Genomic DNA, 22,334 nt, shown 5'->3' on the forward strand with positions numbered 1-22,334 from the left:
ATAATTACCAGCATTTTTTCTTTCTTTTTTTTTTTTTTTCTGGGCATGAGCCTGGTAAAAGGACTTGACATTTTCAGGAACATCATTTTTATCTCTCAAGATAAATTTCCAAAGGTTAGCTTCCTTTGTTTGTTTATTTGTTTTGTGGGAAGAAATATTGTGAGTTAATGAAGACCAAATCAAACACTGGAAGCACATTCTTACTTTGCCAGTGATTCACTTTATGTTAATTTTTACCTCCCATCAAGTGTTATCTGGGAACAAACTGGGTTTATAACCTCTAAGGATGACTGAGGACATCCAGGATAGAATCACGTTTTTAAAATACAAAGCTAGTTAAATTTGTGGTGCATTTGATTTTCTGTAGTCATACTGTCATTTGTATTTATGGAAAAAGAATCTGTGCCTTTGAAAAACTAAATTTAATATTTTTCCTATTAAAAGTCTTAACATTTTTGGGATTCACTTTCTTATTTTTTATGCTTGAGGTCTTTTATACACACACACACACACACACACACACACACACACACATTCATATAAAACCAGATTTTAGCAAGAATTCAAACATGAAAATTTTAAAACAGTATTTTTCAGCTGAACACAAAAGCATACTGAAAAATGCTTAATGTACTTTCCACAACCTGTGACAAATCTTGCCCATAGCTCTTAGAGTCAGTTTCATTGTAAAATGTATTCAGTGCTTTCACTTCACTTTCCAGTATCTTGAATTTCTCAGAATTGAAATGCAGTATTTCTATTAGATCCATATTCCTAAGTCTATCCCTGACACATTTGGTCTCCTATGAATAATATCGCTGTAGTCTGTGATAGATCACAATGTCAAGAAACTGATCTTGGTCCAATTTTTAACTCTGTTGGAAGAAATAAAAGAATTCCATTTGCTTCTAAATTTTGGAGAGAAGAAAAAAGACAGTTATTCAAAACATAGTTTTAGTATTTATTCATGGTTTCTAATTAGTACTGTTTATTATTGTTATTTTGAAAGCCATTATAATCCTTGGGTAGCAAGTTTATATTGTATGGGCCGGTGAACCTATTCACTTATATTTATAGATGAGGTATGCATTAAAAAAGATTAGAGTTCTTTGAACTTAAATTAACAATTAAATAAGGTAGTTCAGGAATACTTTATATATTGTGGGTTCCATTTTTAAAAGATGGAGAGAAGTATTAAAAGTCAACTAAAAAAATCACACTATTGATAATATTTTGGTATGTATGATATAATTAATAGTCTTGAAGCAAAAAAAAATACTTGCAATGTTACTATGTTATCACTGTTTTTCGTAGTTAGTTTATATGAACTTAAAAGATTATTTTACTTGATGCTATTTTGAGATCCATTTTGCTTAATTAAGATAGAGTGTGTGTGTGTGTGTGTGTGTGTGCACACATGTACTTTTGGGCAGAAGGCCGGGCAATTTGTGGGGAAATTGTGCATGTGGTCCCAGCTGCTTGTTCTTTCTCTGAGAGTAAGAAGAGGTGTGTGAGTAGGAGCAGGTTAGAGCCCCCTAAAGTGTTTATTTTAGCTACCAGCTCCCTCATTCCCCCAGGACTAATGTATTTTTTTTTTTTTAAACTTTAGCCTGGATATTAACATTTCTACCTCATCAAGACTCAATACTAGCAATCCCAGGGGATCTTGCTTCTTAGTGTTGCATGGACTCATGGACCAGGCCATTTGATAAATTATAGTCTGGATACCAGTAAAAAAAGACTCCTCTTTATTACAACATCAGAAAATCCCCAAATGAAGACACACTTTGCTCTATAAGAGACCATGGTTTTGGTACTGATGATCACCTTTCCATCTATATCAGAATCTTGTCTACATATAGCTCTTGCAATATTTAGGACCTATCTGGACCTCCTGGGTTGTGTAAGCATGTGGCATATGTGACATCATTAAATAGTTCATGGGGACTTGGGGTCAAATTTTTGATCTATTTCTTTTTTTTTTAATTTTTGATCTATTTCTCTAGGATGTGTGACTTTGAGGATGTTACTTTATCTCCCTGATCTCCATCCCTGTATAAGGACCATGCAAATAGTACTGTCTTCTGATTATGTTATATCAAATAACATAATGCACATAACATGCTTAGATCTGGATCAGGTACATTCATACTTATCCTTTGTAGCCCCCAAAACTATAACATGAATGTGACTATAAAGAATAGATAAGTTAACTACCTCAGGAGTAATCATATATTATTCATATATGTCAATAAAATAAAGCAACTCAGTTTTAGGAAATATAATTAGATACTTTTGAATTGCAAGTGAAATAAAAATAGTCTGTATATACTTTGCTTCCTTAAATCCCATATCCAAAATAAGAAGATACTAATTTATTTTTACCTGTCTTTCCAAGATTTTAAAGCATTCCCATATTTGCTTCATTAGCTTTTAATATCACTTCAGGCATGCCTCTCCATCAATTGAGCTTATCTCAAAACTAATTCATGATTATTCCAAAAAAATCTTTGACCAACATCTTCTCATTGTCACGATATTTAATTATTTTTTAAAGATTTATTTATTTAATTGAGAGAGCGAGAGAGAGAGAGAGCGAGCAAGCATGAGTGGGAGGAGGGGCAGAGGGAGAGAGAGAGAGAGAGAGAAACAGACTCTTCACTGAGTGTGGAGCCTGAAGCAGGGCTCGATACCATGACCCCCAGATCATGACCAGAGCTGAAATCAAGAGTCCGGTGCTTGCGTGCCTGGGTGGCTCAGTCAGTTAAGCATCTGCCTTCAGCTCAGGTCATGATCTCAGGCTCTTGGGATCGAGCCCCACATTGGGCTCCCTGGAGTGTGCTTCTCCCTCTGCCGCTCCCCATGCTTGTGCTCTCTCACTCTCTGTGTCAAATAAATAAATAAAATCTTAAAAAAAAAAGTCAGATACTTAACCGACTGAGCCACCCAGGCGCCCCCATATTTAATTATTTTTTAATCAAGACAAATGGCATGATGATTTAATAGAATACCATCACTACTCAGAATTGTTCAGGCTTTTTCTTAAATCTAAGCAACCAAGCAAAGCAATTTTCCTCACAGCCTAGGGTCTTTACAGTTTTATCCTCACCATGTTTGTATTGCATGAAGTCTCAGCTGCAAGTTAGTCCTTGTCTCTCACTGACATGTTGAGAGAAAGGAGGAAAATGGCAGTGTTGGCTTTTTATATCTTACTCCTGTACTTTTTTTTTCTTTGAACATGTTTATATTTTAAAATATTCACTTTCATTGGAAATCTATGTGATTCTATTATAAAGTGATGTAAATCAATGCAGACTCAAATAGGTTACCAAGATATATGCTAGTGACATATTAGATTCTCTCTTTCCTACAATTTCAAAAATCATTACTTTATGATTCAATTTAGGAAACATTTGAATAAGTACTTGGTATCTGACACCATGCTAGAGGCTTCAGAGATTCCTGAAGAAGTAAAAGATGGGTCTTAACAATCAAGGAACTTCAGATTTCATTGGTGTTTTTGAGATGTGTATGATTAAGTGTCAAAACACATGATGAACATACTAGATATTAATACCATATGAGGTCACAGTCAGAAGAGATGAGAATGATTTAAATATTTGAAGATGGTTTCATTGAATATTAAACCTGTAAAGATGTGAAATATTTGAATAGTATTTAGAACCTAATAATGGTTTGGTTGTTTTATACTATAAGGATGAGAGACGAAGGCCCAAATGAACTGATTTTGATACCTCCTACCAAAGCATTTAGCCAACAGCTGTTCATAGGAAGAACCACAAGTGTACATTTCTGTCGGTTTTTTTCCCTGGGCATTGCTTGATCTACTTGTTAATAAATAATGAAATGACTAGAGACAGTGTAGTGTAGTATAATTTATGTCAGAATTAGAGTGTAATGGTAAGAACAAAGACTTTGGTGTAGATAATGTAGGTTTGACTCTTATTTTTGATATTTACTGCCTTTCCGATTTTGTTTTTTTTTTTTTTAAGATTTTATTATTTATTTATTTGAGAGAGAGAATGAGAGAAAGAGAGAGAGTACATGAGAGGGGGGAAGGTCAGAGGGAGAAGCAGACTCCCCGCCGAGCAGGGAGCCCGATGCGGGACTCGATCCCGGGACTCCAGGATCATGACCTGAGCCGAAGGCAGTCGGTCAACCAACTGAGCCACCCAGGCGCCCTGCCTTTCCGATTTTGGAAAAATTATTTAGTATCACTGAGTCTCATTTTTTTTTCAACCACAAATGTGTATTTCAGGGTGACTGTGAGAATTAAATAAGGTAAGTGAAAAGTGCTTAGCAGTTTCTGTCATAGACTACACCTTGACACACAAAGATTTGAACTATGACTTGATTTGAGAGACGTGTTTATGACCTTTGTCATCATATGCAACCAAATCTAGTTTCTTCATCTGTATTAAGAGACCTGCTTCTCCCTCTGCCACTCCCCCTGCTTGTGTTCCTGCTCTCGCTGTCTCTCTCTGTCAAATAAATAAATAAAATTAAAAAAAAAAGAAAAGAAAAATATCAATTTGCCACGGTGTTTCTAAGAATTTAGATGATTGGTATTTTGAAGTCAGCCACGGTGTGGTGTGCATGCGGTGGTGGTGCGGATACAAATCAGTCATCTTTGTTTTTTCAAGAGGTGGTTTAAAGCATAGTGCTGAATAGAAGAAACATGTAATTGTGATTAAAGAATCATAGTAAAATATGATACAAAATATAATACAGTGTTTCAAGGTAGTATTTACAAGGACTTTGGAACCAGCCAGGGAGGTCAAAGAGAGTATCTCCTTTGAAAAGAAGAAACATCTAAATTGAGTCTGAAAGGCTCTAGGATTTGCCATGCAAAGTGAGGAGGAACTTCTTTGAGGCAGAAGGAAACAACATTTATGAGGGTCCAAAGCTAAGAGAGGATTGTTCTTTTAAGCAACTGAGTTCTGTGGGGCTAAATGTTAGACTTTGAGGGGAGACAGAGAAGGAAAGAGGAGATTGAAGAGGATAAACGGAGATCCGGGAAGGGTGAGGTAAGCCATGGTTACAAGCTTCTCCTTTCAACATTATTGCTTGTTGAAGGAATCAAGACTTCTCTGTAAGGGTCATCTTTAATATGTAACAGTTATCAGAAATTATTTTTTAGCAGTACCATAGATTCTGGGAAAGCTCTGGTCATTTCTTTTTTTTTTTTTTTTTTAAAGATTTTATTTATTTATTTGAGAGAGAATGAGAGATAGAGAGCACGAGAGGGAAGAGGGTCAGAGGGAGAAGCAGACTCCCCGCTGAGCAGGGAGCCCGATGCAGAACTCGATCCCGGGACTCCAGGACCATGACCTGAGCCGAAGGCAGTCGCTTAACCAACTGAGCCACCCAGGCGCCCTGCTCTGGTCATTTCATAACCACCTGTGTAGTATGGTCATTTAGCCACCTATGACTACATAATTATACATTTTTCATTCCTATGTATTGTGTCTTATTTTTTTAATAAAAACCTTTATGAAATTCCATACACTGAGTATCTAAATTCTCCCTGATAACAGTAACTCTTTCAAAATTAGAAAATAAATTCAGTTTGGGGTAACCTTCTCAGGAATCACCCCTTTCCTCTGTAAGTGCTAATTCTATTTTATAGCTGTTTCAGTTTTACCAGGAAGAAATGTTAACCTCATGATGGTGTTATTTCTAGACTTCACTTTCTTAAAAAAAATTTGGGCAACTTTTGCTTTTACATTCTCTGAACAGTGTATTACTAATCTCCACTCTCTGTTCTTTCAATAACCTGGGCTGCTTATTGCCTGGGCCTATATCCTGAACTTATTTAAAAATCTCTCCCTTGGTGTCCTCCCATGACCTTTATTTTGGGCCCAGTTTCCTCCTAATCATATTTGTTCTATGATAGTCAATATTAAGAGCATTTACCTTGATTGAGAAAAGAGAAGGGAAACAGGAGTTGAGGACTTCTGTCTCCCCTAGTTTCGTCCTACTTTATACAATGCCACCTATTCACCAGGAACCATGGACACCTTTATTTTGAATAATAAGGAACCAGTTCATTATTTTTGTCCTGTGATGCACTGCCACCTACTCTCAAAAACTACTCTAAGTCAAACACAAAAGGACATGTCTTTTCAAATAGTTTGGGACAAAGTACCAGCACCTCCCGTCTCAGTGACAGTGCCAGAGAAGATTTATAAAATAGGACTCAGGTGTATTAGGAACTGTGCATATTTAGATGAATTTAGACTCCAGTACAAAGGAGAAAATTTCACATTTGAGATTTCTGAAAAATTTTTAATGTAATATTGGTATATTTAGTCATTAGGAAGATAATTAATAGCTAAGTTAAAAAGGCAAATGTAAAATCTTTGCAGAAAGAGTTCATTCTCAATTTGCTTTATGCTGTATTATTTCCTAAATATAAGATAAACTGTTTCCTAAATATAAGATAACTGTTATTTGTTATTGAATGTAATAATTGGAATGAGATTTACAGTATGTAAAATACTTTTTAATAGAGATTGAGTTTGTAGTAAAGATACCCCTAATTTTCCCAGAAAGAAGGAATTTAAAATAATGTATTAATTCCCTTTGGCATTTAAAAAAAAAAAATCAGACTATTCCTAAGAAATAGTGAACTCGTGATTGGGGTTTAGTCCTTTTAATATTAGCTGTAATTGAATGTAAATGACAAAGCAGTTGTCTTTATAGCTGGTACATTAAAAAAAGACCATGGAAAACTCTAATCTCTGAAATTTTAAGTTTAATTCTAACCCTTCATTTTGCAAGAAGAATAAATACTTCTGAATTTCTCCCATTTGAATGGAGTGTCTGTCTACTATGAGGTGCCAGAAAAAGCCTTAAATGATACGTGATGTGCTACTAGTCATCTAGGGAGGCATTCAGTACAATGTGATTATGACTATGTTACTCGGTCATTTCAAGTTCTGTCCGTCAAAACTGTGGGCATCCTTTTCTCAAATGAATAAAAAAATGTTCCCAGGGCCAGGGAGACATAAGTAATGATAACGGAAAAAAACATGCCATAAAGTGGGAGTGACTGGCTAACAGCAAACGTAATATAGAGAGCTTCATAGTTGTGGGTAAAATAGGCTATGATTATTTAACCATTTAGTGTAGACTTTTCTCATTTGATCCAGGTTAATTTTGTCTTTCTTTGAAATATATGAAAATTGTTTTGAGATAGACTTGTTGGTTGGTGTGTTTGATTATCTGCATGGCGTCTGCATGAAAGAATAAACAAGTAGATTTCAGGAAGTTTCCATAATAGTTACAGATGCAATCAAAGTGGCCCATATTGAGAATTACTGCTCCATAAATAATTGTGGTTGGTTTCTAACTTTGATTTTATTCAGTCTAATAACAAGTATTGCTCTATAGATAATTGTTGATGGTTGCAGACACTGATTTCATTCAATTAAGCTGGTAACCTTTTTAAGAAACTGCCTGGGAGAAAGCCAAGAATTCCAGTCAACTGATTTCTAGGGGAACTGAATTGAAATTGTCTTAGTCTAGAAAATGTAGCATGTAGGCCACAGCTGTGTTAATTAACCTTTTCTTTAAACTACCCTCTACACACAGAACTCCAAATGGGCAAATGTAGCAAAGGACCATGTTATCTGGATTCAGATTTTGCTGAGTGAAAACTTACTTTTACCTAATGAAATGGAGAATTATTAGAGTAGTATAATTGACCTATGGCCAGTACTGCCAGTACTGAAATTGTTGTTTATCTTTTGGGTTCTCCAGAACGGGAGAGGAAAAAAATACACTGTACTGAAAGTGTATACTATGTCTGGGGGAAAAACAAAGTTTCTTTTTTCTTTTTTTAAGATTTTATTTATTTATTTGACAGAGAGAGACATAGAGAGGGAACACAAGCAGGGGGAATGGGAGAGGGAGAGGCAGGCTTCCCCGTGGAGCAGGGAGCCGGATGTAGGCTTGATTCCAGGACCCTGGGATCACGACCTGAGCCGAAGGCAGACGCTCAACGACTGAGCCACCCAGGCGCCTCAACAAAGTTTCTTTAAAAAAAAAAAAACACAGAGCCTTTGAGTAAGTACCAATACAAGTTAGGAAGACCAAGGTCATAGGTCCCAGTAACCATGTCAAAAAAGAGCATCTTATGTTTTATGGCTACAGCCAAGTCACCTGTAAAGTTGTACTGTTGATCATGCTATTAAGAGGCAGAAAAGTGTTAATGGAATTTCACAGCCGTCTCTCTCTACAGAGAAAGGTGGGAAGAAAAATGATAAATTCTTTAAAACATGCTCATTTGAATGATCAATATTAGGTATTATCTTGATATACAGAACATTTGAACTAATTTTTATTAATTGCATCAACTTGAATAATACTTCTGCATTTCTGGGAACTTAGAATCTAGCAAAGAAGAACTTGATAAAAACCATTTGTGACATTGCTACAGATAAATTTTTTTTAAGATCTATTTATTTATTTAGGGCAAGTGACGGCAGGGGCAAAGGGATGGGGAGAGAGAGAGAATCTCCCGCAGATCCTATGCCAAGTGTGGAGTCCTACATGAGACTGGATCTCATGACCCTGAGATCATGACCTGAGCCGAAATCAAGAGTCAGATGCTTAACCAACAGCCACTCAGGCGCCCCCAGATACTGGGTTTTAATATAAGTGAAGCTTCATCATCTGCTGATAATCTTTCTTCATCATGTTCACAATTCAAAAGGTTATTTCCCAGGTGTTTTGTTTTGTTTTGTTTTTTCTTTTTGACTGACTGACTTTTCTTTGGTTCCATGGCAGGGCTGGCATGTACCTGACCTTTCAAGGCTGTATCTTCTAGGTTTTGTGTCTACCCCATGATAGCATTAGTTGTTGCCTGTCTTCCCTCCCAGGCTAAACAAAAGGGGAACAGTTAATAAGGTGGCTTTGAATTGTGGCAGAAGAATGTGGCTGATATACCTTGTGTTGTAAACAACGTCTAATCTCTGTGGGCAAAAGTTCTAAGTAATATAAGATAAAAAGTGTAACATAAGGAGTTTTTTTAGGGGAGGAAAAAGTGAGATAATTGGCTAGAATGGACAGGTTTTGAAATTTACTAGCCTTGAACATGATGAAAAGTGCTGAATCAAACTGGCTTTTGGATAAAAGCAATATAACATACTGTGGAGGTCAGTCGGTTCCAGGAAATGGGAGGTCCTGGCACACACAGTAAAATAATGTGAAAAATTAGCTTCAATCTAAGATTTTTGACCTTCAGTACAATTTCATTCAAAGTTAAGAGATTAACTTAAAACAAATAATGATCTTCAAAGTTTGCATTTTGGAATTCATCTTTTCCTTAGTCCTTATAAAAAACACACACATCAGTGCACATGAATATTTTGGGAAAATTATCCACAGTGGTGTAAAATTAATGAGGAATTCTAATATATTAACTTCTGCATTTTACATCTTTAAGTCTTGATATATTTATAGAATTTTATTTGGGCAGTTACAATTTGATAAACTCAACAGTAACGTACCATTTCAGGTTAGATTTTTATTTTTATTTTTGTAGTGAGTCTAACAGTAATTTTATTTTCAGAGAGGTCCTCTGGGCCACCTCCTTCATGCCTCTTCTAGCCACCCTGCACAACTATACCTGAAGGGTCTTTCAGACTGTGGACTTGGTTCTCCATTTCATGGTCTTTCAGGCTTGGGATTACTTAAGACAGGGCTCCATTTTCTAGACTTTTACCATGTGTCACTACTATGTTACCTTTTTAAATGCATTTAGGGGTATTTTAGAAAGTTTAAATTGTGCTCATACATATTCATAAGGCAGAATGAAGAGTGGACTCTTTCATTTGGGGAGACTTAGAGAATAGGGATTCTAGATCTTAAACATGCCATTCAATTTTAACATTATTTCTGTTGGAAAAAGAGATTTGTCATATATTGGTTTGATTCACTAAGCATTTAATATTTTTCGATAGAATTTGTGGATGAGGAATGTTCTGCAGTGGATCCCATATTGAGATCTGTGGTATATACATACATTTTTTACAGACTATTATAAAAATATAGGGATAAGAATTTTCAGGAAGTATTTTTTGTAATACAGTTATTTAGAATTTAATGCATATCCTTATAGAATGAAAATAGTTTATATGTAAGAAAAACCTAATCATTCCAAAAAATGTTATGCCTGACTCAAAAATCATTTGGATCCAAATTGTAGTAGTCCAGTAAGTAAAGTAAACCATGAATTAAAATTGGTGCCTTTGTTCTTTAACAATAAATTCGCAAGAACATTATGGTAACAAGGCAATGGAGAGTTAGTGTTTAGCATTGTATTTTTGGCAATGGAAATGTGCAGAATTATTGCTAATAAATGAATTTTAATTTATTTTTTTAGTATTAGTAGTAGTATTTAGTATATAGCATTAGTATTTTAGTAGTATTTCAGTATTAATAGTGGTATTTAGTATTTAGTAGTTTTGCAAATATTCTGATTTTGATGTATTATATTTTCTGTAAGTATTATAATACTGAGCCTAATAGTAATTTTGGTGCATTAAATGCTGTATTTTAAAATATGTTTAAAAGATTTAAGCAGGGCACCTGGGTGGCTCAGTCAGTTAAGTGGCTGCCTTTGGCTCAGCTCAGGATCTCCAGGTCCTGGGATTGAGCCCTGCATTGGGCTCCCTTCTCAGTGGGGAGTGTGCTTCTCCCTCTGCCCCTCCCTTCACCCCGCCCCCCCGCTCATGTGCTCCCTTCAAATAAATAAATAAAATCTTAAAAAAAAAAAAAAGATTTAAGCAGACATAAATAAATTGCATAAATGAAAGCAACTATAGTTCTAGTTGGAAAACTAAGCTTTCAACTCTGTTGGAGTATATTTATAATAACTTTTATAAAAGCAAAATAAATATCTCATATAATAAATTACTGGCATGGGATATTTATGAGGCATCAATCAGCATTTTCTTATTTTCCACGAGGGCCACAGCTGCAACTTAGCATGAATAAAAGTCTCTGTCCCCTCCCCCCAAATGATTTGTATGTTTTAAGTAAGATTTACACATAGAGAGTACTTGTAACACCACTATACCGTCATTGATCTCAAAGATTGGCCAATTTGCAGCCACCCTCATCCCATTTTCCACTGCTACATTAGCCCTGGAGAGTTGAGGAGGCCCAAGTTGGATTCATTTTCACCCAGAGTGTCCATTTCCTTATCCTTCTTTTGGTTTTAGCTTGCCTAAAAGGTATCCTCCACATTTCAGCACAGACTAGAAAGATCACAGTAAGTTATTGTTGTTAGCTTGGTAAATAAAGATGCTCTCCTTCCCTTAACATCATGGTTCTATAAGAAGAACCTGTGTACCTGAAACTAACATTGTGTGTCAACTATACTTTGATGAAAAAAAAGAAAGAAAAACAAAAGTACCTTCTTTTCTCAGTCTCTCTCATGTACTGGCACACAAAAGTTGTGAGCTATTCAATTAAAAGGTGGGCTGTCCCTGGACTGAATCTCTGTATCTATTTCAGAGAAGCTATTATCTGTCTCAAATTGGAGTAGACTATAGAATATTTTAGTTACTTTCACTTTTTTATTTCCACAATTTGGCTAAAGTATTGTAATTATGAAATAAGTAGTACACTTGTACCTCCAAAGGGATGTTGAAATGCTTTAAAGATATAAAATCCTAATCAAGTAAGTTTTGTGGAAGTATATGAATATGATCTTAGTCCAAAATCTTGGCAAGGAAAATTTGATAACTGACTTTAAAATTCCTAAATATATACAATTATCAGATTGACCGACGTGCCATTTTTTTTATGATCCCATGTAAATATATGATTGATTTTCTAAAACATATGGATTCATTTTTCAGATAGTCTATAAAATTTATTTTGCTTTTGTTATGAATTCAATTTGTTAACTGATCAAAATGAAAACAAAAGTATAAGTAGCTTAGGGGGGAAAGTATATCTTGATTAATATTGCTTCAGTTCTTTTGAAAGTTATTTGTATTTTGAGTGGGCAAGATCAACTTCTTAATGTAAAAGACACAGACTTGATATCGCAATTTGAAGTAATTGCATCTTTTCTCTCATGAATTCATTTTTTTCTCTTAATGCAGATGCAGAATGTAGAACATCTCAAGAATAGCCCTATTACTTCCTGATTAATCTTATTAAATCTACATCTTACTATCAGTTTGGTTTTATTCTAGGGTCTAATAAGGTATCTAAAAATTTATTTGACTCAGCCATATTTTGAGGAAGTTTTGAGGAAAATACTCATGTATCTTAATTTCCTATGGAAAATTTAACATCGAGTTGCTAGCATACCATTGTAGTGCTAGTAATCTACTTTTAAGAGAAAGAAATGTCCTTTCTTTTCATTTTATTCCATTTGTGTGTGACATATTTAAATATGACACATATTTGGAAAAAGACCTTATGTAAAATTAAATGTTAAACCTCTAATTTATCATTTATTAATTGGGCAAGATAATTTTTTGAGAAACACTGCTACTACACTACAGGAAATATATGATTGAGTTTTTCAGTTGGCAAAAACTGTATTAATTTTTTAAGATTAAGGACATTTACTTAGAGATTGGAGAGCACTCTTGGGAAAACGAATAATTTTGTCAACTCAGTAATTATTTGCCCTTTATAGTTGGAGCTTTAAGAAGTGAATGGTAAGTGATAGTATATCTACTGTTTCCTGGGCATTCAGATAGTAACTTGCTCAATTAAAAATTCTTGTTAGGTCAGACATAATGAATTCCTGTTGTTACTTTAGTATTTATTCAATGAAAAGGATCAATATTTGTGGCCCCAAGGGAGCTACACTGATAAGAGACTCTGCAGTAAGTCTCTCTGTTCATTATAAACTTTTGGCTGGTAGGTGCAGTGTCTGCTGTATGACTAATATTAATTAGAACATCAAGGTGGAATGAGAATCCAGACTTCTTTTTCTCCCTTTTTAATGGCACATACTCTTTATTAGTGCATTTTACATTGTCCTCCCTGTTCTCTTGTGTGTGCTCTTTTAAGAAGAAATTTCTAAAAGAATTTGAGAACAATAGGTCTGATTTTGAGAAATTTAACTACATGCACTTGAACTCTGTACGGAGCCCATTTGTTTCCAGCTTGAATAGATTAAATCTTATCGTAGTAGTGTACAGACTGGTTGTACCAGATAGGTAGAGAAATAATCATTCTTCATTATCATAGTCACCTTTGCCAAGTTTTAAATGTATCTGTTTAAATTTAATGAAACTGATTTGTGATTTTTCTGAAGCATGGCATTAAATAAAGCCATAATAAAATCTATTTTGCTTTGCTACTTCAAGCACTTTCCAAATATGGCCTAATGCTCTATTCAAGTAATAATGTCATTTGCAGAACAAGCTGTCAGATTCAACTAGCTCTAAATTTGGCTATAGCCTTTCTTTTAAAAATTAAACCAAAATGCAAGTCTTTGCCATTCTCCAGCGAAGCCTTACACAGATCATCACATTTAATATAATAGATGATTTATTAACTGGCCATTTAATTCATCTGAGTAAAAAATTTAAATGAGATCATCGATTTGAGAGCTGGCAAGAACTTTTACAAATCATTTAGCTCTACTCCTTTGTTTTACAGTTGGAGAAACTGAGACCAAAAGAAATTAGAGTAGCATGCTTAAGTTACATATCAAATTGTTGCCAGAAAAACCAGTTCCTCCAACTTGCAGGTTTCTTTTCAAAATATCATGTCAAAGAGATTGGTTACTGTTTACAAGACACAATAATTGTCTAAAATTTGTTTATATAAAGCAGTTTCTTTTCAGATCCTAATTTGTTGAGAACTGTTAGAGTGCAAATAATTTCGACCTGTGGAGCTTGCAACAACAATCCACATTTAAAGGTCAGAATATGTAAAGGTTAAATGTTAGAGGCCCAGAAATAATAGTTACAGCTTCTAAGCCTAAACTTAAAATTGTAGGCTCCTGAGTGCAGGGACCCTGCTTGCTTCTTCTGTGTTTTCATGAAGGGAAACCTTAAAGGTTAAAGTACTCACAGAATGTTGTGGCATGACTGATTCAATTCTATAGAGGGTGTGAATTTGAGAGAATTTTACATGTTCAGCACCAATATTTCCCACACCACAATCATATTATTTGTATTACTTTTCAGTTAATGTTCTTAATAAGGAAAAAATCTGATTATCTGGGATTAGATACTCTGGGAAGCATGTATCTACCTAATCATGAAGGTCTTAAGTAAGCATTTTAGTGGAGTGGCGATTATAGTGGGTTAGACGTTGTATTAACACTGCATCAGAGGAAAGACGTACACAGTGCAGAGGCAGTTGGAGAGGTTGTAAGGAAATTAATGTTATCAGAAGCATGTTTTTATTATTGCTGCTAATAAGCAGATGAAATGTTGAGAATGGCCAAGAAATGCAGAATGTCCAAAACACCTGCCTTTCATAGCAGCTAATATAGTAAGGATTTGTTTCCTTAAATATGGAGTCCTTGCTATGTCAGAAACACCTGATTTTTGTTTTACGACTTTCCTCATCAGTTCCTTCATTGACCATAGTTATGTCAACACTTAATTTTGGAAGACCTTATGCTTGTGATTTCTAAATTCTTTTCACACTATGAATAGGGGAAATGATAATATTTGCCTGTACATTCATTCCTAGAAAACTCTGTCTCCTAATAAACGGAGGAAATCTGTGGCTAAAAGAAAAAACAGAAAAGCTGTATTGAATGTTCTTATATGAGAGGAATGTAAGAGACCTTCTCTTAGAAAATGCCAAAAATAGGTATTAGCGTTCTCTTTCTCTACAATTAATGCTCAGGGAGTACGACTAAGAAGTAGTGGAACCAGAATTCAAGTCCAGGGCTTCAAAGTCTAAATAAAGACTATAAACTCAAATGCCCCTAGGAGCCAAGAAGGTCAAATGAAATTGTGAAATTTCTATTTGTTGTAAATCTTTGCTCTTCATGGCTGTATTGCATTGAATGTCTAAAGTCCTTGCCCTTCACAATTTGACAGAATCGAATGCTACCCAGTTTTTCAAGTATCTCATCTCACATGAGTTTATATGGTGACATTAGAAAGTATAATTACCCTAGAGCTTTTGGTGGTTCAGAGGAAGGGTAGTATTAAGTTTTTTTAGTATTTCAGATCTGAAAATAAATGGGAAGAATTTGCAAAATGAAATATGTTATGTACATAGAACTTTTATGTACGCATCAGTGTGAAGTGTAGGTATTTATAAGATTGATTTTGTGGCATGTAAAGAAAAAGTAAATTGCTAAAGGCTGACATGGGTAAGGAAACAGAGAAGCTTACTTCTTTTCTGATCTCTGCTGAAGGCAGCTGCATCCCAGAGGTCACTAATTTACGGAAGAGTATTCACTGCTTTTGGGCTTCAGATTATTTAGAAGCAGCATTCATGGCCAGCCCAGAATTAATGTGTAAGTGACCTTTCTCAGAACTGGGACAGAGGAAAACGTCACTTAACATTGGAAGAAGTAGATTTTTAGATGTCATGACCCTCTCCTCTGTTTGCGCCAAATGGTAGAAGGGTTTCCTTTTCATAGATGTTCATTCTCATTAGAGAATAAATGGGTGATATATCGTTCTATCTAATTCTAGATTCTTTCTGTTCATTTGTGTGATATTAATGCAAACCAAGAGGGAAGAAAATGATGTGTCTGTTTAACAAAGAACCCTTCAGTATGTATTAAATTTACCATTAAAAGTGAAAATGGGGCGCCTGGGTGGCTCAGATGGTTAAGTGTCTGCCTTCGGCTCAGGTCATGATCCCAGGGTCCTGGGATCAATTCCTGCATCGGGCTCCCTGCTAGGCGGGGAGCCTGCTTCTCCCTCTGCCTCTGCCTCCCTCTCTCTCTCTCTCTCTCTCTGACTCTCATGAATAAATAAATAAAACATTAAAAAAAAGGTGAAAATACATTTTTTAAAAGTGCTTGATCTCTGTGAGGTATTCAGATAACAGAATGAATTCATAGTCAATTCCATATAATTTCGATATTTGGGAATTATTTAGAACATCCGATTTCTCTAAGTGATGTGTCTCAGAGGACACTAAAACATTTTCCTTTCTCATATAAATTTGTGTTTTGCTAAAGCAGAGCTTTTATAGAGTTTTAAAACAAGATGTGTTTTGAGATACTGAGTTTAAATTTTTGTGTGTCTATGTGTTGAATTTTAGTGACAAACTTAAAATTTTGATGAAAACAATTTACGTTCAGAAACATGAAGTGTGTTCAGAAACTATGTTTTAAAAAGAAGTGTAGGAAGTGAATCTAAAAAAGGCAGAGTTAGGGTAAAGTCCTACATTTTTCAAATGAAAGTAAAGGCAATTTATTAGTCAAGTTAAGGTTGCATTCACATAAATCAAGTATCTGTACAAGCCCTGGGTTTTCTATATAATGAAGACTGTAGGATTTTACTTTTTGAGCATCCTTTTTAAAGGAAAAAAAACCGCAGTCATGGTTTTCATTAAGTGGAAGTGCTTTATTCTAACGTTTCCCCAGACAGATGGGGACACACTGCTTGTAAGAACATTGTCGTGGCCTCAGCGAGGTTTCCATGGTATGAGGACAACTAAAACTAACACTAATTCTGCCATTTAATTGACGTTTGAAATATTTAGGTTGAAAAGTAAGTCTTGAGTGATTTTAATTGTCAGTAATATTGAATTTATTTTGATATTTATGAAAAGGAATCTTGATTTAAAGTAAAAGTTATCAAGATTCTTTGTGCCCATTGAAGAACATTCAGATTAGTTGAGGATAAATACGATCTCCTTTAAACTGTTATATGGTATTCTGGAGTGATGTATAGTATCCTGGAACTTCTAATGTCAGACTACCTGGATTTGCTTCCTTGTCCTTGCTAGCAGTGTGACTCTGGGTAAGTTACTTACACTCTTTTAAGTCTTGATATTGTCCTCAGTAAACAGGGAGTAATGATTACACCTACTTTGTTGTTGTTTTGTTTTGTTTTGGGATAGGAGACGGTTCATGTGAATGCTTAATGCAATTTCTGGTATGAAGTGGTAGCTTACTTATTATTTTTGTTTTTGCTGTTGTTTTTAAGAGAATAAAAGCACATGTTGACTCACTCAGGACCACATTTTAGTTTACTGTGTTGAATTTATTTGATTTGGAAAGGAAAATAAATATTTAAGATGATGATCATGAATCTGAAGCTCTCTTTTCCTGAGTGTGGTATTTGAAGGTGAATGTACAGTATGTTGCCTTTTTGCAGTTGGTGGAGGCACGTCACTGCTAAGATGCACTGTCCTGAATATGGTGCAAGCTAGACTAATGCTTTGGACTCCGTGTCAGTGTGGTATAGCTGTCACTCTTGCCAGGGATATGCCCAGTCACGAGCCATTTCTTCAGAGTTGTACAGAGATCCTGTGCTTGCTGAAAAATATAGGCTTGTATAGAAAGTCCTTGTGACATATTTTGTGGCATTGATTTGTTTCCATCTGTTTTTTAGCCAATGTTAAAAGAAAAAAAAGAATTGCTCTAGAGAATGGAAGTATAGTTTTATGAAAGCTGTGGTAAAATTTTTATGACCCATTCTCCACCCTCCAACATGTGGCATATGAGAAGGAAATGGCTGCCACACTAGTTCAAATTTATTAATTCTATGTATTATAAAAACATTTAGAGGTTTTAAGGCACATTTTCTCTAACTAACGTCTGTGCCCCCAAATGGAATCTGTGGTGCAAGTCTTAATGACATTTTGTTATTTATCTAATAAATATTTCAATAAGCATTTAAAGAGATACTTATCCCCACAAAGATACCTGCTCATAGGCATAAATGTCATTTTAAAAGAAATTGTTATAGTAAATATGAATGGTTAGAAAAATTGCAAAAATTCTGACTTTTTCAATAAATAATCTATCATCTTCTGCAATCTTGGTTATAATAAAGGAGGCTAAAATGACCATCTTGTAGGTGAATCTACATGCAACATAATAAATGAGCAAAGAGTCAAGAAATCTTGTGCATATGTAGCAGTATTAGAAGAAGAAGCTGCTGCAATTTGAATAGCTTTGGTGAGAAAAAGTTAACTAAAGTGTGGAAGTCTGAGAAATATTTGATGACAAAGTCCTGTCATGAGTAGTTTTTTCCTCCTTTTCAACATGAAAATCCCTAACACTTTAATGAGCAAATATAAAAATGATAAATGTTAATATTATTATATAAACCACGGGAGAGACTGCCATCTCCAATATGAAACTGAGGAGTTCCAAATTGTATCCCATTAATGGAAGACAAGAAAAGAATATATTATGAGCTTGAAACTATGTTGGCCCCATGTTGCCAACATCTAATTCCCCATGACACTGGATTTCTGTGAGGGCAGGACAGTTTATGCTGTGTTTAATAACTTATTCTCCCCCCTCCCGCGGTATCTAGCCTACAACTCCTCAGTAAATGTGTTGAATGAATGTTTTAAAAATAGCATGTTTAGAATATATAGCGTATCTTCTATAAATGTTTCTTTGGCCATCAGAATTAGAGTGCTGGTCAGTCAAGAATAGCTTAGAAATCTGTTCCTGACTTTGCAAAAGTAGTTTTGTGATCTTGGGCAAGTCACTTTCTTTTTCTGGGCTTTACTCTCCTTCCTGGAACAGGGGTCTAGAATGGCAACTGAGGGTAGTTACAGCCTTCAGACTTTATAAAGAGGGTAGAGTCAACCCTCTGCACTGTTCCCAGACAGTGAATCTTGTCTGTATAGCTGGGACAAAGTAGTTAGTCTTTGCTGTCACTATTACCTGCTGTAATGCACTTCACTCCTTTGTATTTTCAGATTAATTATCTCCTCCATTATGCTATCGAAGTTTATCTGAGGGGAGGGATCTTACCTTTATCAACTTTGAGTGGTGCCTCTCTTATGCTTTTTCTTATACCTGCCTTAATGCCTTCTTCAATAACAACAGAAAAGTATCTTTTGGTAATGACTATGCCCCCAGGGGCATCTAGCTTGTGTGGTAGCTGAAGGGTATTTGCTTCTGTTTCAATAGGATGTGCGTGTGGGATTTCATATTGATAAGCATTATACTGTCCTGTCACTGTATTATCCTAAGGAAAGCACAGGGTCTCTGGTTCTTCTCTTTTCTCCAGCAGTCTCAGAATGCCCTGCAAGATCTAACCAGTCTGCAAAGTTTGTCTCTCAGTGTTCTTTAGAAACCTGAAGTAGATTGTTTTAGAGGGAGCATGCATTTTTTAGTTTACCAGAGCTCTCGCTCCTTTGCATTGTTTCTGCCCAGCCCACTTGATTCATTTACATAACCTGCCTGGTACCTGCAGGCGCTTGAGTGTTAACCATGTCTAGACAGATCAGACTGGGCATTTGGCTACTTACATATCTAAAATAAAAGTGATGTCTGTTGGCCTCAGGGGAGACCCTGCTGAGTCAGTTTATTCTCTTAAAAATAGAAGTAGAAAAAAAAATAGAAGTAGAACACTAAATAAAGATTAAGGAGGTAGGCATTTGTGACTCTTTTTTAAAGCATTAGATCTGCGACTGTATCGCAAGTCAAAGACAGATGTTAGGGAAAAGACAATAAGCTGGCATCAGAGTTCATGATAATAAGCGTGTGGGCCAAAAGCAGAAAGATGGGAGAATTATCCTGGCAAAATGAGGAGTAGTTACCTGGGGGCAAAGACTGTTAGACAAAAGAAGTTGATTATCCTATTCAGCAAAGCAATCCATTTAAATAAAGGTCATGCCGCTGGGCAGAAAAGATTTTTTTTTTTCAACATCATCAAAATGTTCACAATAGAGAGGGCTCTTTCCCACCATAACTCTAGAGCTTAACCCTGCCTTAACCCCATTAAAGGCATGTCATCCATGTTTTTAAGCCATTTATGTTTTTGGTCTGTACAATTCTTGGGTTCATACATGTAATGCCTGTAGTACAGAGAATACATCTTTTCCATTTGCTATATATTTACCTCTTTCTAACTTAAAAGAATAGCACTCAATTCTGCTATATATAAGGAGTTAGTGAATGTCTTTTCCCAGTAGTCATGATTTTATTACAGGTTTTGATTGTATTTATTCTTCGTTTCTAGCTTTCTGGGCTATATTTTGTTCTCTAGTGGGGTTTACACAGATTTGTTTAAAGAATCATTTTGTATTACAGATTTTAGAATTCCTGCTGTTCATTTCTAATTCATTTTAATCATCTTAGTTCATAATGTATAAACTGAGCTTCTTTTTATGCCGGTTTGACTGTTTTCTATATTTAGACAGTCCCCCCCCTTTTTTTTTTTTGCAAGCTGGTACATTAGCAAGAACACAGCTAAAATTTAAGGAAAAAAATACATTTTAATGCTTTGTTTTTTCTAAAAGATTTTACTGTGAAATCTTAGGCCTATTATTTAACTTTCTTAAATTATTATAAACTTCATCCATAAAACTGAGAAAATCCCAGTATACATAATGAATATTTTTGTGAGAATCAGGTAATTGATGATTGTGAAAGAAAATGGAAACTGAAGTACTAAACAAGTTTAAATTTTTATTTCTTTCTTGTGTAGTTATTAGAAAAGAAATCCTCCAGGTTTTATGTATTTACTTTTAAAAATAATGACTGGACTTGCAGCAAGTGTTTTGGATGGTTTATGGCTACCTATGGGTGGAGTTTATACTACATATGTTATATTCCCTTAAATATTACGCAGGCCAGTAACTTGATTTCAATTTCTGACACTTAGGAAAATAAGTCATTTGACCTCATCTTGAGCCTCAAGTTCCACATTTGTGGATGATAATATAGGCCTGACCCACTTAAATCCACTACAGTCACATATATGAATCTTAAGAATAGCACATGGATTAAAGTACTTTAGTAAGTGGTTGATATTGCTTTATTTTGATGAATGCAGGTAACATATAAAGTACACAGCATAGGGCATGATCCAGGTAGCCAAACACCAATGTTAGTTTGGTTTCCCCTTCTCATTAAATTATGGTACATTTATTTACTTTAAATACAATTTTTTGGTCAAAGTTTCAGTTACTTAGATAAAGTCAACATCTAGAGTCAACATTGGCATAGAATTGAATAGAATCCAGAATCTAAAATCACAAGGATTTAGTGGAAAGAATGTTTGAATAGGAGTCTCAAGATCTTAATTCCAGTCCCAGAGCCACACCTTGACAGCTGTGTTTTTCAGAACAATTTACTTTACCTTTGTGAAATCCTCCTCTCTCATTTATAAAAATAGGTTAATAATATCTATCCTGTGTACCAGCAAAGTCTGTTGTGAGGATCAAATAAATTTATACATGTCAAAATGTATTATAAGTTCTATTGCACTATAAAAATAAGTGATGCTATTGTTCATGGTAGGCCAATAATGCAAATATTAGGAGGGGAAACTTTAGCAGAAGAAAGGTAGATCTTCATGCCTATAGAAGAAGCCGTAAAGGCCTAATCCCAGAGGGAAGCCGGCCAAGTATTTATACCTGCTGGGTAAATTCTCAGTAGTAAGGCTTTGTGACTGTGAGCAGTCAACAATTTCCAAAGGGCTGGTCAGGAAATTAAGAGAACAGATTAAAGTAAAATTGGGTAATGTTTCCACTGGATCTTTATACTTGAAATTGTTCCACTGAGACACAGCTGATCCTTTCACTTTTTTTTTTTTTTTTAACTTTTGTAGCCAGGTTTGGCTGCTTATGGTTATGGCATGAATCATGTTTATATTCTGAAAAGATGGTTTATTTCATCTGCCCTTTTCCTTGCCCTCCAACATGGAGCTAAAATTCAAAGTCCCCCCCTCCCCCCCAAGGGAATTTTTTCCTCAGATCAGAATTCTGGAGTTCTAAGCAAAGATAATTAATGAGCTAGTAACAAATGGAATTTTGCTTTTTTAAGACTATTAAACATAACTTATGGTATTTCTGGTCATCTTAAGGGTTGGAAATAAAAATGATATCAGTTGCAAAATATCTTAGGATACATTGCAGTGATATTTCAAAGGGAAAAAAGAAACATTTATTAGTAGGAAATAGTTTTGAGCACATATACCAAAAGGGGCAAATAAGAGCACAGTGTAGTATCAAAGCCTAGTTTATTCCACAGGTTTTGTATGTTTTGCCTACAGACATGTCAACTCTTAATTCACACTGAACAAAACTCCTTTAATAGTGAAGTTCTTATGTGGCTACAATTTAGTGCCTTAAACTTGTTATATTGCTCCAAGTCTGTTCATGATCATAAAAGAAAAATATTTCAGACTCCAGCAGATTGTACCTGTCTA

General features: G+C 35.1%; 1 protein-coding gene across 5 annotated transcripts in view; it reads left to right on the plus strand.

Moving 5' to 3' along the window:
• Positions 1-22,334, plus strand: part of ADGRL3 (adhesion G protein-coupled receptor L3) — a 790,703-nt gene that overhangs the window by 57,253 nt on the left and 711,116 nt on the right. The window contains exon 1 of one of the 5 annotated variants that reach the window (XM_073891742.1): positions 16,598-16,631. The exons of the other annotated variants lie outside the window; for them this stretch is intronic. The gene's annotated coding sequence lies outside the window, so the exon portion shown is untranslated. Of the gene's footprint in view, positions 1-16,597; positions 16,632-22,334 lie in introns of those variants that run through there. 5 annotated transcript variants of the gene reach the window in all.

Source organism: Callorhinus ursinus, unplaced genomic scaffold (assembly GCF_003265705.2).
Source record: "Callorhinus ursinus isolate GAN/ISIS: 27379988/994484 unplaced genomic scaffold, GSC_fseal_2.0 scaffold4, whole genome shotgun sequence".
Classification (NCBI taxonomy): Eukaryota; Metazoa; Chordata; class Mammalia; order Carnivora; family Otariidae; genus Callorhinus; species Callorhinus ursinus.